Raw genomic sequence first — 8364 nt, 5'->3', positions numbered from 1 at the left:
TCATGATAATTATGCGCTAATAATAATTCCATATATTACATTAAGAACATATTTTGTTTAAGAAGGCTATGAAAGTGTAACTCTAAATTTGGAATCATCAACTTACCAGCACTGTGAACTTCCTCACTTATTTCAAAGGTGATAAGTGGCGGTGAATCTTTTGATTCATCGGCAACTTCACCTAAAACAAAAACACGTATAAACAACAAAGAACAAATCCACATTTTTTACTGAAATGAAATACTCCGAAAATTTGCTTTGCCAAATTGATTGTGAGCCCGGCAGCCGCTTCTCAGGACCAAATCTACGAGGGTCTTTCCCTTTAATCGTTGAACGAGGCTCTATCCCTTTAATAGTTGAACATTTGCAAACGGATATTTGTTCTCCAACTGACTAACATTGCTTCATTGACCACAACATTTTAGACCCCCCCCAAAAAAAAGTTTCACTAAAGAGAGTTGTGCAAGTAAAATAGTGAATTTATTTTAATAAAATCACCGACCTACCTGCACTGTTAAGTTCCTTACTCATTTCCAATGTGTTTATCGGTTGTGAAACTTTTGTTCCATCGGTATCTTCAGATAAAACACAAACACGGATACAAGTCAAAAAATAGCAAAATAGGAACTGAAATTTCTTTCCAAAAACAAAGGTCCCAACTCATACATGCTCAGAAAAAGCACCGAAAGGTAGACTTGTGCGCTATATAAGAAGCCATTATTATTATTATTATAGGTATTTTATGTTATTCATGATAATTATTCGCTAATAATAATTTATTTTAATGGAATCATCAACTTACCAGCAGTGTTAACTTCCTCACTTATTTCAAAGGTGATAAGTGGCGGTGAATCTTTTGTTTCATCGGCAACTTCACCTAAAACAAATACACGTATAAACAACAAAGACCAAATTCATATTTTTTTTCATGAAATGAAATACTACGAAAATTTGCATTGCCACATTGATCGAGGGCTCGGCAGCCGCTTTTTAGCACCAAATACGCTTTTGACTCCTGCTCTTTTTGTGATGACATTATCATAACAAGTATGGTATCATTTTAAAGAGAATTAAATGATCTTATGAATGATATGAAATATGCGTTTTGTAAAATTGTGAGTTAGGAGAAATCAAAAAGTATATATATCAGACCACCTTAAATCAATAAATTTTGAAATTTTGGCCCCTTCTTTCACTGTTCCTGTAGTCTGATATTTTTTTTTTATTATACCAAACTTTGTTTTTAGTCTTAATAGATGTACAAAGTTTGGAGAAAAATTATGCTTTTGTTCACCGTGTCCCCATGATCTCACTAATAGACCAGACTAAAGTGATTAGGTACATTGTCAATATTGTCATTGCTATTGTCAATACGTGCATGTTCTCATCAAAGGAAACCAAAACTCAAGAAATGAAGCAACCTTGCTTGAATGAGTAAAATGAGAGGAACAATTTGAACAAAGTTTCATCAAAATCGCGTATGAAGTAAGAGAGCTATATGGACGTTTAAAAGGTCTTGTACTTTGTAAGGGGACCCTCAAATTGACAAACGTGCTTCAAAAGGGCTGATTTTGTGGACAGCTCTCCATCTGTTTTGTACACAAATTTTCAGATATTCCTAATTATCTTTCGAATTGCAGCTTTCCTCCTTCTCAACACAACATTCGTCATGGGAAAATATAATTCACATCACATATATCAAACATCACTAATACAGCTCAACATAAATTGACGAATTAGTATATATTGCACATAAATGCTTCTTACACTGTATGCTAATTATGCATATTATGGTAATTACAGTGATAAAATCAAAATGAATTCTTCTTCATAGAAAATCGTGGAATAGCTGTATTATTCATGTTTTCGGGCGTTGTCGATATGAGATGACAAAGAAATGTTTATTCAGATAATATTACACATATTACATATTAACTAGTGCATTATATACTAATTATGCTAATTCAAGCAATTACTTCGGTTAAAATATATAAAAAAAGAATGTCATAAATGAATTCCTCGCCATAGAAAACCATTGGGAGGGTTACATTATTCACGTATAGGGCAGTTTCTGAATAGACATCCATAAATACGTATACATTATATTTGATGTATGTGAAACAGGTAATTTGGCTGAATTCAATAAATAAAATATTCAGATCGTTTTGAATCCATTCCTCGTCACGGGGCCTCTTAGAAAATGACATTATTTATGTTTTCAGTCTTCCCGGTTGAAAGAAAGTAGCAAATTACATGCTATGCTAATAAGATGATTATGCTAATAAAAAAATGCTCAAGGTTGCCACGGTAGTAACCAAGCTGAATCTACTGCAATACCCATCAAGAGTACGAATCAACAAAAATTTGTACTTTTCCAGGTCTGACAAATTTCCACTGGAGCATAAGGAATAAAGTAAAAATTTGTTCATAAATAATCACAGGCTTTTATAAAATCACACCCATTTGGGAAATATAATAACACAGAATAACTTTATTGTCCATAGGGATATTAAAACAAATATATATGCATGGAGACGGGGTATTCATGGAATTACCCTTTTAAATATGATATAAGTGTTTATTTTACACGATGCTAAAACACGGTTAAAACAGTATACTCCCTTCCACCGCGTAAAAATCGTATTGTTCACTGTGTTGACTGTCAAAGATGATAACGTCAGCCCGTGTCGCCGTAGCGCCATCCAAACAGTAAACAGATCTGTGGTCCAGAAGTGAACCAACATACCTTGTGTTGTATTCGTACTGGAGAGTCGCCTAAAAAAAGCTGTTATTCTACGAAGAAAATTCCATAAAGCCTGGCTTCTGGGCAGACGTGTCCTCTTGTTGCCCCCTTTTTTATCTTCCCCAAGTGTGCCTTCAGTAAGGTAGACATAACAAGACAAAAAGCTAAGAAAATTACATCAATATAGAACAATTTAAACACTCAGAATGGCATCATACTACACCCAAGTAACACAAAAAAAGATGAAAGTTTCATTTGAAAATGGCCCTAAAATTGTTGTCAATGTGGGTTATTGTAGGCAGGATGTATTTTAGTTCTTTCAATATATGGGTTGACCCCGAACAAATTGCAACAAATGGTTTTCAGCTGTTTCTAGTACTATTTGACCTCCGGAATAACTCATTACAAATGTACCACACTCCGCATCCGGAAAACAGGCTATTTTCAACATGGCGTCGAAGATGGCCGCCCGATGCTTAAAATGAACATAGTTCACTCATCATCCACCCTAGACATCATCTTAGTCTGTTAGTGATATTGATTGTTAGTACAGTTTAAAGTGAGCCTGATCACTCCAGGGTACCTGGAAAATCCAAGTTGGCGTCTAAAATGGCTACGGTAGCTTAATTAATGTCCACAGTTCGTCTAATACTTTAGTGGCATTAATTTGATTTATATTCAATGGTTTAAATGGCCAAATACTACATTGAGACATTAACGAGGACAGTCCGTGGTCTGATATGTTCAACATTCTAAGATAGCTTCATGAATAGAGTATAAAATGGCTGCTGTTTCTGTTACATATAAGAAGAATTGTCAAAGCAATTGCATTCATTTATGATAAGGAACATTCCAGAATGTCTTTGTAAAAGCTTTTGTTATACAGGCCTCGCCTATTTAAAGGCCAAGGAGTTTTATTGTTAAATAAGGAAAAGCAGACAATAGATTGCTTAACAATAGGATTCCAGTGAACAATAGCATTATCTATGTTGTTGATTTCACTGAGGTCACTCAAGAATGTTTTAGAAATGTAGAATGCTCCAGAAAGAAGGAGAATGCTGTTTTAAAAGACAATACCAGAAGCCTCTAGAATAGTGAATACTAGAAGGATCTAGAATAGTTGTAATTAGTATAAAAAGCTGGCAGATTCTTCAAGGACATCATCACATCATACCAGATCACTTCGTCAGATTAGATCATATCAGATCAGAACTCAAAGTTTCACGCCAGACTTTATGTCAGAGCAGAGTTTATTTCCACCTGGAATAATGATCTTTTGTGAAATTATTTACCCGGCATCAATGAACTGTTTGCAGTTATTTTGAGAGAGGAATTCTCAGTTCTCATCGAGATCATCAACCTGTTTTAATGAACGCTTTTCAACCCATGGATTGCTGCATTTGACTGTTAATCATCATCAACATCGTTTTCACGGACATTTCAATTCATTACAGTGACTCATCGTGCTTCAACATCAGTTTCATCATCGCCATCGTTGTGAACGTTTACTTTTCGCCAGCCAACTTGGACTTTAATCTGGATACTATCATTTGGAATACCGTAATTGCCAGAACTGATTTCAAGACACGTAAGACCATTATCATTTATGATTTGTTTGTGTACTATGCTTAATTATTTCCTGTAATAAAAAAGGGAAATAAATTTCAAATATTTCATTGTTATTTGTTGCAGTAGCGTAACATTCCTTAGAAATAGGTATAGTTCATTTAATAATATTACCCTCCTGGGAAATATGATTTTTACAATGTATGTCTACCCTGGTCCGGTATGGCATGTCCATTTATCTAACAATGGCTTCAAAAAATAGTCTAAAATGACTACTCTACTTAGAATCGTTAACATTCGCTGCTTTAATGAACACTTTTCAACCCATGGATTGCTGAAATTGACTGTTTAATCATCATCAACATCGTCTTCACGGACATTTCAACTCATTTCAGTGACTCTTGTTATTCATCGTGCTTAAACATCGGTTTCATCGGCTTATTATAATCACTCGGGTGGTGGGCGCGTACGAAATCACTCGGGTTTTAAATTTTGGCGATTTTTTGCACTTCGATGCAATATTTTTTCTAACGGTGTCTTCAATTGGACAAACACGCTCGGAAAATAAAATAAAATTGAAATTCAAGTTTCGTTTTAAGCCAGCAAGTGCCTTAAAGGTCTATATAGTCTACCCCAGCAAAATATTGATTTGAATAAATAAAGAAAAATCAAACTAGCATAGCGCTGAAAATTTCATCCAAATTTCACAAAACAGTTATATGCACATCCTGGTTGGTATGCAAATAAAGAGACTGATGACATCATCCACTCACTATGTATTTCATGGTATGAAATATGACATTTTCTCATTTACTCCTGATTGTCAAGTGAAACAACGATTGATTCCTCCATGAACATGTGGAACTAGCATTACTTACAACTAAATGATCCAAACAATAAAAAAAGTGAGGGAAATCATCGTCTGTCTCATTTGCATGTCACTGTTTTGTGAACAATAAGTGAAATATAAAACTGTCGTAACTTTCTTATTTTCCATCCGATTTTGATGAAATAATTTCCAGTGTTATGCTTTTTGGATTTTTCACTTTTTATTCAAATCAACATTTTGTTGGGGTGGACTTTTCCTTTAAATAAAATGTACTCGACTGCTGTTTTAACATAACAAACATGCAAATCAGCCATGTGACTGAACTATCTTAGAATACATCCGGACTCCTACTGTGTCTTATACGAGGACTCCGAGTCGGAAATTGCCATATCTGTCACATCGATAAGTACACCGTCATTCCCACATGCGGACATGCCTGCATGGAATGGCCCTAAGGCGGGACCCGTCGGACACGACGTGCATCGGTAGTCGAGCACGTGAGTCGAGCCGAGTAAGATCCCACGTTACAGTGCCAGTCAGTCCGCAGTACGTCCGAAAGTATTTTATTTAGCGGTATGCATAGCCATCTGTGGCTTAATGCATATGTATATAATATATATATATACATATATATATATACAGTGCGTCCCAGAAAAAACGAAACCGAGATTTAGCGATGATTTATCATAACTTAATCATAAATAAAATAGACAAATGACCTATCAATGTAAAGCTTAGAATCTCCTCTTTCATCTGGTATTACTTAGATTATTCCTCATTCACGCATGAGTGAGTAAAAACAATTCGAAGAGAGGATGCCAAAAACTCACTTGGCGGGGGGTATCTGAATTTCAAAAAGAAAATCACATGACTAAAAAGTTCAATATCTGCTCTTTTCTTTGATACCTCAATCACAGAAAATGGTCGAGAATTAAAAAAGTTATGATCCCTCAAAATAATGCTTGTATTTCCCTAATTTCATTAAATAAACTTGTTTTCACCGGTTTCCCACAGAAGCTATCGCACGGTAACAAAAGACTTCATGCATGGCTAATCGTTAACAAAACGGAGTGTCGAGTGAGTTTGAACGCTAGCCTGTAAAACCTCTTCATTTTCTGAAATTATTGAAATTCAAGCCTTATTTCAAATAACCAGAACTTTGTTATTTCTTGACCATTTTCTGTAATTGAGGTATCAAATTAAAGAGCAGATATTGAACTTTTTGAAAATGTGGTTTTCTTTTTAAAACACAGATACGGCCCGCCAAGTGACTTTCTGGTATCCCCTTTTCAAATGGTTTTTGCTCACTCATGCTTGAATGAAAAATAATCTAAGTAATACCAGATGAAAGAGGAGATTCTAAGCTTTACATTGATAGGTCATTTGTCTATTTTATTTATGATTAAGTCATGATAAATCATCACTAAATCTCGGTTTCGTTTTTTCTGGGACGCACTGTATTACGAATATATATATATATATATATATATATATATATATATATATATATATATATATATATATATACATACATATATATGTATATATATATATATATAATATATATATATATACCGCTAAATAAAATACTTTCGGACGTGCTGCGGACTGACTGGCACTGTAACGTGGGATCTTACTCGGCTCGACTCACGTGCTCGACTACCGATGCACGTCGTGTCCGACGGGTTCCGCCTAAGGGCCATTCCATGCAGGCATGTCCGCATGTGGGAATGACGGTGTAATAATTATCTTTCAATGAATTTTTCAATTAAATTTTAATTTTGAAAGCAGGGGGAGGGGGAGACAGGATCCGATTTCCCGCTGCATGGCCAGCCGAGGATCCCCTAATGCCCAAGATACAGGTGATTACCATTGTCATGAAATGACTAACGTAGAAATTTCCCAAGTCCCCGACAGAAAACCCCCTCCCACAAATAGGTTGTAGTCTAAAACCACGCTAGGGCTTTGCATTTTAGGGGTTAAAATTTTATGAAGGGGACGATCTTTCAGTATTTTCTCTCTCTCTCTTTTTTTTTTGGGGGGGTTGTCATTTTTAGGACCCCGGCCCCCTTCCCTTAACCGATACATACCTTTTCTCGTGTGTTCTTCCCCCCTCGCTCCTTCCCTCTCAATCACTCCTTTCACCCACCTCATCCAAACCCCACCCAACAAGCACTGATTAGCCCCTTTCTGGATCTGCTTGCAGAGGTTTTGGTGCATAAGGGTTTCAGCACAAAAAAAGGTCTGAAGTGTTAAAATAAACTCATGGAGATAATACATTGCTATGTGACTTCTGCATTCCGCTAGAGTACAAATCACACACCTAAAGATTTATAAATCATTTTTAATGCGTCTGGCGGCTACTCCCCACCACCAAAAATGTCTTGCACTATTTTACTAATGACCCTCGTCCTAAGCAAGTCTCACCGATTCCATGGGGCTTCTTTTTCAGCTAGGCTAGCGTGGGTTCGGGGGTCCTTTTCAAGACCCTCTTGACCACACCTATCACTAACGACCAGCCAGACGCACATTCCCTTTACTACTATATTATTATGAAGATGAAACTTGGTAACCTCAGCTAGGCAGATGCCACTGCCTTTATAATCTTCGACGTCGAGGTCATAATATTTCTGCTTTATTTATCCGGCCAATCTGTATTACATGTGCCTGTAAAATGTACTAAAAGAACATACCTCCGTCATTGCTCCCGTCCAAAGCATTGATTTTGTTCTTTATCAGCTTGATTACTTCCTAAATAGATAAGAAAAACAGACATTTACCGCGTTATAAACAAAAGCAAAATAAAACAGAGAGGGTGTATTCTAAAAAATGTTTCTTCTTTCTAATTGTTACTTTTTTTGTTATCGCAGCAAGATAACAGCAAGCAAATATGGTCAAAATTCGGTATTCAAAAAATTGCCTTGTCTCTGTAACGATATCGGACATTTTATTTTTGAAAGCAGTGGCGAATCCAGATTTTGCTCATAGCGGGGGGGGGGGGGCGTTTTAGGCAATTTTTGTTATTAAGAACAAGGTGTGATTTTTTTATTTACTAAGCAATCAATGCGTGCGATAATACTAATTTGCCCCCTTTCATATCAAATCTTTAAAGGGGAATTAAAAAGTGTGAGAGCGAACGATGCCGTAAACAATTTCAGTTCATTCCTCCATTCACATAACAGAGCAATGTCTCCTGTAAATTTTCCAAGAGAAACAACTTAGTAAC

This window comes from Lytechinus variegatus, chromosome 6 (genome assembly GCF_018143015.1).
Source record: "Lytechinus variegatus isolate NC3 chromosome 6, Lvar_3.0, whole genome shotgun sequence".
NCBI lineage: Eukaryota > Metazoa > Echinodermata > Echinoidea > Temnopleuroida > Toxopneustidae > Lytechinus > Lytechinus variegatus.
The sequence above is the reverse complement of the archived record's forward strand: the minus strand, read 5'-3'. Positions refer to the sequence as shown.